This window comes from Sinocyclocheilus anshuiensis, unplaced genomic scaffold, assembly GCF_001515605.1.
Source record: "Sinocyclocheilus anshuiensis isolate Anshui unplaced genomic scaffold, SAMN03320099.WGS_v1.1 scaffold402, whole genome shotgun sequence".
Classification (NCBI taxonomy): domain Eukaryota; kingdom Metazoa; phylum Chordata; class Actinopteri; order Cypriniformes; family Cyprinidae; genus Sinocyclocheilus; species Sinocyclocheilus anshuiensis.
Window position 1 is genome coordinate 778,666 of NW_015542375.1, and position 8,067 is coordinate 786,732.

Consider the following 8,067-nt stretch of genomic DNA (forward strand, 5'->3'; position numbering starts at 1 on the left):
CACACGCACTCACACACACACACACACACACACACACACACACACACACACACACACACACATGCATGCTCACAGACACATGCATGCAAATACAGGAGCTAATCAGAATGGACTTGTAATGCTGGTTATCAGTATATATGTTTGTTTTTCCAAGTGATTCAATGTTTGACACATGTAAATATTGTCACTTTCTTTACTTAGCCTATGTTTTTTACAGTGTAGACAAGATAGCGGCATGTAATTTCTACAGGTGCATCTCAATAAATTAGAATGTCGTGGAAAAGACTGAAAGACTGAAGTAGTTTAAGTCTTTGGTTCTTTTAATTGTGATGATCTTGGCTCACATTTAACAAAAACCCACCAATTCACTATCTCAATCCACGACATTCTAATTTATTGAGATGCACCTGTATTTGCTTTTGACGCGATGCAATGCTTGCATTCAGACAGAAAAAAAAACAAATTTTCACCATGTTTTAGGAGTAAAATGTTCTATAAACGAGTGTGAAAGATATATAAACAAACCCTTCAGTAAAAACCTTCAGAATATAGCGAGGAATAAAACTCTAAAATTTGGTGTATGTAAGTGCTGCTGAAGTGGAGAAAAAACTCTTTAAATATATGTATTGTAATTGAAATCTACAGATGCAAATAGAGAAAGTGTAAAAATAAAACCAGAATGAATGATCTATGAACAAACCCCTCAGTAAGGACCTTCAGAATATAGAGAGGAATACAACTGCTAAGTATAGTGTATCTAAGTGCTGTTGCATTGGAGAAAAAACTCATTTTGAGAAAATGGCCTTTAAAGATATCTACAAATGAAAAAATAGATAAAGTGTAAAAATAAAACCATGTAAATGGTATATGAACAAATCCCTCAGTGAAACCCTTCAGGATATAGATTGGAATAAAACTCTAGCAGCAGCACTTACATACTCCAAAACTTAAAAGATATGGATTGTAATTGAAATCGACAGACGCAAATAGATGAAGTGTAATAAAATAAACCCTTAAATGCGTATTTTTGATGATTTGCTTCTACTAGTCAGAAACCGCATGTTATGAAAAGCCACACAGCCCAAAATCTCAAAATTTACCTGTGCACTAAAAAAAAAAACAATGGTTTTGACTGTAGTGACTTGCCTTTTCAAAGTAAACGGATGTTTCAAACAGCTTAAACTGTAAAAACACAACTATAAACAGTAATAAACGATCAGAGCATTTTTAGATACTTTATCGGTCATGTTTTAGTCCAAATGAAAATTATAATATGTATAAAATATGTAAAAATATGTACGTGTTAATAAAGGTTTGAAAATAATTATAAAGTACTTAAGTATTTGGTGTTGTTTGATAAACCATATTAAATGCAAAAATCTGAACGGCTGTTTGAAAACCTGTAAATACTGTTTTACTTCCTTTCTTCTCAGTGCGTCCCAATTTACGTACTTGCACACTATTCCGCTTTTCTTTTTTTTTTTTAAATAGAAATAGTGAGAAGTGTGTTCACACTGAAAAATCCAAAAAGAGAAGCGCACTTTAAATACAGGATGCATGTGATTAACTGAAAAACTAAGTGTGGGATACAATTGGGACAACAAATGTATATTTTATTTTGTTTTGTATTGCAGTTTTGCACCTGTATTGAGATTAATTTATTTTGCTTTTTTATTGTATTTTATTTATTTTATTTTATTTTGAAGTAATTGACCAGCAAGTCAAGCTCATGAGTTATTCCCATCTACTGTATGCTTAAAAAAAATAAATAAATATCTTATTTTTTGTTTTGCAGTTTTTGTTTTTTAATTGTTGGTTGGTTTTATTTTATTGATTTTTTTTTTCTTTTTAAGTAACCAGCAAATCGAGCTCATGAGTTATTCCCATCCATGCCTTTTTTATTAATTTTTGTATTTTTTTATTGTGTATTTTATTTTGTTTCATTTGCAGTTTTGTATCTTTTGATACAATAAACGGATCAAAAACGGATCAAATTAATTTCTTAAAGTTGCCTTGGATAAAGACATCTTTCAAATGTATAAACGTTATTGATGAAAGAAAAATAATGAAACCATAAATAATCATGTTGCATTGACCTCGTTAACGAACCACACAACCCAGTCTGATTGATGGAGAAATAACTCTTGAGAGCCTGTTCCTTTAATGAGTAAGCAGACTAATGATCGAGCTCATGAGTTATCGGTTTATATTTGCTTAACGATTCCGCTTCCTTAACAATTGTTTAAACGATTTCCATCCGTACCTCTGACCTTTCCCAAGAGGCCCATCTGTCTTCTGAAGGTTACTTTCTGTTGCTCTTGGTGTGACGAAGCGTTTTTCCTGCAACGACATGACGATTTATGGGCCGAACCGGAGAGGAATTCATTCTCTCTCTCTCTCGCTCTCTTGGTGCATGCTGGGAAGTGGGGAGTTAGTGTAGGGGAGGGTGAGTCCGGTGGTGGTGAGAATTTAAAATTTTTTATTTTTTATTTTACTTTAATTAATTTTTCTTTAAATTGCACCTAAAACATACTTTGTAATTAGTTTGTAACTAACTCTCAGCTCATTGTAAGTTTGGTGCCTGGCGGCCTCGTGTTTGGGAGAGATGGCGTCTCACCTGAGAGTGGAGGCGTCAACCCTGTCACTCAGACATGGGGTTAGATGTGTTACTGATGCGGGAGTTGCGGTTGAGGATGTACTAGTGGATGTAGGAGAACGAGTGGGACATGGAAATATTGTGTCGGCATCTCTGATGAATAAGGCCGTTGTGGTTTTCCTGAAAGACGAACTACTCGTTAATCGTTTGGTTGAAAGTGGAATTACGGTAAGTGGGAATTTTATTCCAGTACAACCCTTGGTTTCTCCAACAACAAGGGTAACGATTTCTAATGTTCCGCCGTTCATTCCCGATGTGGATATAGAAAGGGAACTTTCACGTTTTGGGAAGTTTGCAAGTGGAATTAAAATGGTCCCGCTTGGATGCAAGAATGTGGCTTTGAAACATGTGTTGTCGTTTAGACGACAGGTGTATATGTTTCTGAATTCACCGAATTTAAATGTTTCATTTAGATGCGTTTTTGATGGTAAGTCGTATATGGTGTATGCTAGCGCTGTAGAAATTAGATGTTTTGAATGCGGCTCAATTGGGCACGTAAAATTGTCGTGCCTTTTTAGAAGCGAAGTAGACAGTGAGGCTGGCCCGAGTAGTGTTTCGGTTGAGAGAACAAATAATACAGTGTTGGAAGGAACTATTAGTAGGGAAGCTAAGTCGCTAAATATTGAGAATGGAGGGAATTCCCAACAAGAAGGACAGTTTACTGATGGGGAAATGTCCAATAGTGAAAATCAGAATGGAAATAGTTCTGGCAATGTTCAATGTCAGGAAAATGTTGAGAATGTAATTGGTAAGTCTGTTGTAACTGATGGAGGAGTTCTTAGTAATCAGGTTCTACAGCAAATTGAAGCAGTGGATGAGATAACAGTAGTAGGCCAGATGGAAATTGAAAGTAAAAAAGTAGTAGAATCGAAGGCTGTAAGTGGTGGTGATTTTCCTTTACCAAAGACAGTGTTGGGGTCTGATAAGGAAGTGGGTAATGAGGATGATGACGATGATGAAAGTGTTCAGTCTGATTATTCGGATGTATCTGATTGAATTAAAGAATAAGAAAATGGATTTGAAGGTTTTTTTTGGAGGAAACAGTAAAGGGCGCTCTGATTAGAGCAAGTATAATGTCTATTAAAGAAACTGATGCTCCTACTTCTTATTTTTTTAATTTAGAACGAAAAGTTGCACAAGAGAAAGTATTGCATTGTTTGCGTCGTGAGAATGGGACATTGACTTCAAATCCATTGGAAATTAGAAAAATGGCTATGGACTTTTACACTGATTTATTTGGACCTACTGACTGTGTTTCTGGAAGCATGGATCAACTGTTGCAAGGGTTACCTAAGCTGAAGGATATGGACAAAGAAGAGCTTGAAAATATGATTCCGTTTAATGAACTCTCTGAAGCAGTTCAACAACTCTCTATAAGTCGAGCATGGACTTGAGCAATCTGACTTCTTTCTATCGCTCCATGCTACAAGCATGGAATATAACTTTTTCTGTAAGCAGAGGATCTGAACAGTTACAAGAATGGATTATGGAGGAACCTTTTTCACAATTCATTTATTCAGACCAAATGTTTGTCTTCAGGAAGTTTGAGAAACTGTCTGATTAGAGCTGGATGTACCAAAGTTAAGAATCTTCGAGATGCCAACGGGTGGAAAACTGAGGAATCGTTACAGAAGGACACTGGAATAAATTCTAGGCGCGTCCTGTCTCAGGTGCTGAAGGAAGTGCATGCAGCTTTACCAGGAGTCTGCAGAGAAGCGTTAGGACTTCAACAAGTGCAAGAGAAGGAGAAAAACTGTACGTTTCCATTGATTTCTGTGTCTGCAGCGGCACAGGAGGAGTTTAAGGAAGAAAGCGGGCATGATTTTGACTTTTAAGACACCTGAATTGGGGAAGTTTCAGGACATTAGCAAAAAAGCATTATATTCAGTATGTGTCAAAATGTCTCATTGGCATGTTCTGGAAAAAGTCAGGACGTGGAGGTGGTCAGAATTGTTTGGGCCAGACTTTGGTGGATGCTGGAGATCTCTGTACAAATCTCCTATAGAGAAACGTACAGCAGATTTACAGTGGAGACTAATTCATGGTATTATAGCTACAAACAGACACGTGGCACACCTGAATTCAGCAGTTGGGAAAAATTGTCCTTTTTGTGGAATAGAAGAAACTGTGGATCATTTATTTATTCAATGTAGGAGGTTAGGAGGTCTTTTTAGTGTTTTAAAAAGTTGGTTTGAAGGCGTCTCTGTCTCTGTCTCTCTCTCTCTCTCTGTCTGTCTCTCTCTCTCTGTCTCTCTGTGTGTGTGTCAATGTCGCAGGATTGTCCTTTTCATACAGTGACTAAGTATTCATGTCATTTTGTGTGTGTGTGAGGATTGTTGAGGTGTGTCTCTGTGTGTGTGTCTCTGTGTGTGTGTGTGTGTGTGTGTGTGTGTGTGTGTGTGTGTGTGGGGTCCGTCCTGCAGAAACACACCCTCGGTGACTCTGTGGATAAAATCGAACTCTAGGAAATTTGCCAAAACTCGCTGTGTGTGAGTGTGTTTGCTGACCAAGCCCTCAGCAAAGGGTAAAAGATGAATTGAAGGAGGAATCTATCGCTCGTGGCCAGAAAGTGGCCATCACATTTAGTTTAGGGTGGTGGTAAACATGCAGTGTATGACAGAGTGGTGAGTTCAAAAAAAAAAAAGAAAAAAGAACCAACTGTACATGTAACCAAAACCTCTTTCCAAATTAATTAAATGTAGTATCACACAAATTGAACTTAATATTTATGATTACTCTAAATATTTTCTTCTCTGTTAAAACAAATAAAAGTGTCTCCAGGAGCTGTCTTCCTAATTTAACTTACAGAACCTATCTGACTTTACAATTGAAAAAGTTATATTTCCTTATTACCATCATTACCAAACAGAGAGGGTTCTGGGTTGAGATGTTTCTGTAATCCAGCCTGATCACCAGAGCCACTAGGTGGCCTCTTCTAGTATAATGCAGTGTAACAAGCAGTCATCAATTATTATTCACAATATGGAATCTTACACAACCCTGCAATGTGTAATCAAATCCTCTTTGCATTATTCAGTAAATAAATCTCACTGCGAATAGCAAAGAGAGGGATTTAGAGGAAATGAGAAATGGGATTTAAATGTATTTCATTACCATATTATGGCTATATCATTTAGATTTACATAAAAGGAATTATGTAAAGGTAAATTGTATCTCAGGGACGTGGAAAGATAGTAATGGCAATGATCCATGCTAGACGATGGAAATAATAGTTGATATTTTCATGAGAGTTGCGTAAATAAGAAGGAACAGGCTATGTTTAATGATGATAATAGACCATCTACGTCCGCAAAAACTTCAGTTGTAATTTGTCTCTTAATACACTAGATGGTGCTAAATACCAACAGCACATTGATATGAGTTTGCTATCAGTAGTAATAGTCGTCTTGATCTAAATGAAACCATTACCAGTACCTCGATCAGAAACTCGTAAAAAAAAAAGGCTAGCTAATAGAGAGGGAATTAAAAGTTGTGTGTAGACTACACTAAAATGCAAAACAGTAATATTTGCGGCCCTTTATGTGTAACAATGTGTAAAACACATTAGGCCTATCTATCTGTGATTTTTGCAATCTGTTTGTTTGGGCTGCCTGACCAAGTGCGACACAACATTGGCTCAACCAACGGTGTGAGTTTGAATAAACAATGGAAGATGAATATAAGTTTGATACTTTGTCAATGAAAACAGTCATTATTTTTGCACATCTAGATTTTTTTTTACAAATGTAATATTCATCCATCTATTATGGACTAAATTTAAAATGCCTAGAATGAGAAAAGAAAATAAAAGAAAAGAAAAGAAAAGACAGGGTCATGGCACACAAGTACCCAATTAGAAGTATATCAATGCATACTATATTCTGTAGTATGTAATAGTATATTTCCCAGTAAGTATATTAAACATAATATGCCTGGCTGTAGTATATACTTTATATTTACTTATAAAATATAATATACACACGTGTGTGTGTGTGTGTGTGTGTGTGTGTGTGTGTGTGTGTGTGTGTGTGGGGTCCGTCCTGCAGAAACACACCCTCGGTGACTCTGTGGATAAAATCGAACTCTAGGAAATTTGCCAAAACTCGCTGTGTGTGAGTGTGTTTGCTGACCAAGCCCTCAGCAAAGGGTAAAAGATGAATTGAAGGATGAATCTATGAATAAACGCAAGCAAAGATGGAGAGAGAGACTCAAACTATATTCAAAACATTGATTTGTTTGTTTGAGAAGCCTGTCATGTCAATCTCTGACTCAACCAATGATGTGATTTTTTTGGGGGGCGGGACTGTCTGTTTGACTGACCAATGACAGATGAAGACAGGGTTTTACAGTTTTTCTCAGTCGATTTGACCCTTTTCTCCAATGCAATGTACTTGCTCTCAAAACAATTAGCACAGCCATCCAAACACAAACTTATCTTAACCAAACAGTTCAACTGACATTTTTTCTACTAATGCATTTATTAAAAGTAAATATTAACATCAAATCTATAGATGTGTTCTCTATTGATTATAAAACACATTCAGCTGTAGATGCGCACATATGCTAATGAAAATACATGTTCATTGCAATTCTTCAACAGGGAGTTTTGTTTTATATATTGTGTATATCTAAAAGACATAAATTGTTATCCAACACCTGCTATCACCCATAAGAAAAAAATGAATTGCCCCTTTAAACTTAAAATCTGTTTGTGCCACCTTTTAGCAGCAAGAACTGCAAACAAACTTTTCTGATAACTACAGATCAGTCTTTTACATCACTGCTGTGGACACACACACACACACACACACATATACACACACACACACACACACACACACATATACACACATATACACACACACACACACATATACACACACACACACACATATACACACACACACACACATATACACACACACACACACATATACACACACACACACACATATACACACACACACACACATATACACACACACACACACATATACACACACACACACACATATACACACACACACACACACACACATATATAGACACACACACGTCTTTTTAATTTAATGTATTATTATTTTGCATATTCGTTCTTGCTCTTTGTATACTTTCCCTTTTATTATTATTCTAAAGCAATTGTGAAAAATGTGTAAACGATTAGGAAAACTGCATTTAATGTGTTGTGTATAATTAGCCGAGTAGTTTCAGTTTAGGGCCAATCGAAAATATACCATGTTTATTTGATAGAATGACAAATAACAGAGTTTTGTTTGTTGTGTTTGGACAAATGGTACATAAATGTTTATGATTTGTGTAAAAACCTTTTTTCCCCCCAGATATTTGAAAGTATTGGTTGGTTGTATTAACTATTGTGAAAACATTTGAGAGTTTTGTGCACATTGTTTTGA

General features: G+C 36.1%; 1 protein-coding gene across 4 annotated transcripts in view; it reads left to right on the top strand.

Annotated features, from left to right (window-relative positions):
* Positions 1-8,067, top strand: part of LOC107692258 (protein FAM131A-like) — a 40,605-nt gene that overhangs the window by 19,898 nt on the left and 12,640 nt on the right. The gene's annotated exons all lie outside the window — the stretch shown is intronic.